Source organism: Aplysia californica, unplaced genomic scaffold (assembly GCF_000002075.1).
Source record: "Aplysia californica isolate F4 #8 unplaced genomic scaffold, AplCal3.0 scaffold00036, whole genome shotgun sequence".
Lineage (NCBI taxonomy): Eukaryota > Metazoa > Mollusca > Gastropoda > Aplysiida > Aplysiidae > Aplysia > Aplysia californica.
The window spans coordinates 725,948-727,281 of NW_004797306.1; positions in this window are offsets into that span (position 1 = coordinate 725,948).

The following is a 1,334-nucleotide window of genomic DNA, read 5'->3' on the forward strand; positions in this document are numbered from 1 at the left end:
CCCCCCAAAAAAAAACCACACAAAAAACCACCAAAAAAAACCCAACCCCCCCTAAAAAAACAAACAAACTCCAAACAAAAACAACCCCAACAAATCACAAAAACTCGGGTCACCTGAGTGCGACAACATAGCGCTTAACGCAAACTCCGATTAAAACTGGCTTGGGCATGAACACTTTTCAATTTCAAGAAGAATGATTAATTACCATTAATATTTTATTACTTAATCGTTATACTACATCCTCAAATTAACTTCTTATAAGTATTGCTGAAATATTTTATGAACAAAGCTGGAGATGGGAGTGCATAACTTCTTGTAAAAAGCTAAACAATTGAATCTACCACTCACCTTTGCAAGGCTCGAGAGGATTGGGTCAAAAGACGTTGCAGTTGTTGTAGTTGTTGTTGTAGTTGTTGTTGTTTTAGTTGTTGTTGTTGTTGTTGTTGTTGTTGTTGTAGTAGTAGTAGTAGTAGTAGTAGTTGTTGTTGTTGTTATAGTTGTTGTAGTTGTTGTTGTTGTTGTTGCTATTTAAGAGGTGGTACGTCAGAAATGAACTTCAATCTCCGGTAAGCCAAAGCCAATGGGGCGGAGAGAACTAAAACACTTCTCCAAACGATACAAGCTCCAAAACCATCCTTTGAGAATTTCAACCTAGTCTGTGCTCCAGCATAAAAGCCTTCAACAAAGCTTCAAAACTAATTAACTGAGATCATGCTGAGCACTTAACCGGCTTCTTCTTCGAAAACAAATTAAATGTAGCAAGATGTTTTACTCCCCCACGGACACAATTTAGATCATTTAGGAAGAAGGCTTCCGACTGAACAAAATTATAAAAAAACCCCACTTGCATTGGTATCCCCCCCCACCCCAAAAAAAAAACCCCAATAAAAAAGTCACCCAAAAACCCCAAAGAAATAACAAAAAGTAACAGTTATATAGTGTTGGGGAAAAGCAAAACAGTCAGACAGAAGCAAAAAGGGAGCAACAAAAGGCAAGACCTACTAATGGTGCCCTACTAACAGTCGCCCATTTCAAGGAAATGAAAAACACAATAATAAGGTATTTTACAGTGTGAGGTAATTTATTAGATAACGGAAAAAAACCCTTCTGTCCCCTCGCCACAAGAGGGGCTTCATTTAACTATAGTTTTTGGTCAACTTCTTTCGAACTGCGTGAGAATGAGAGTAGAACAGACCATAATAGAACTCATTCTAAAAAGAACAAAGTTAATACATTGAATGGAACCGAAGACTCGGCGGGTCTAGTAGGAAAAGACTTTAAAAGGAACTAGAGCAGAGATCCTCGGTCCATCTCATCATCCTCCCTCCCACCCA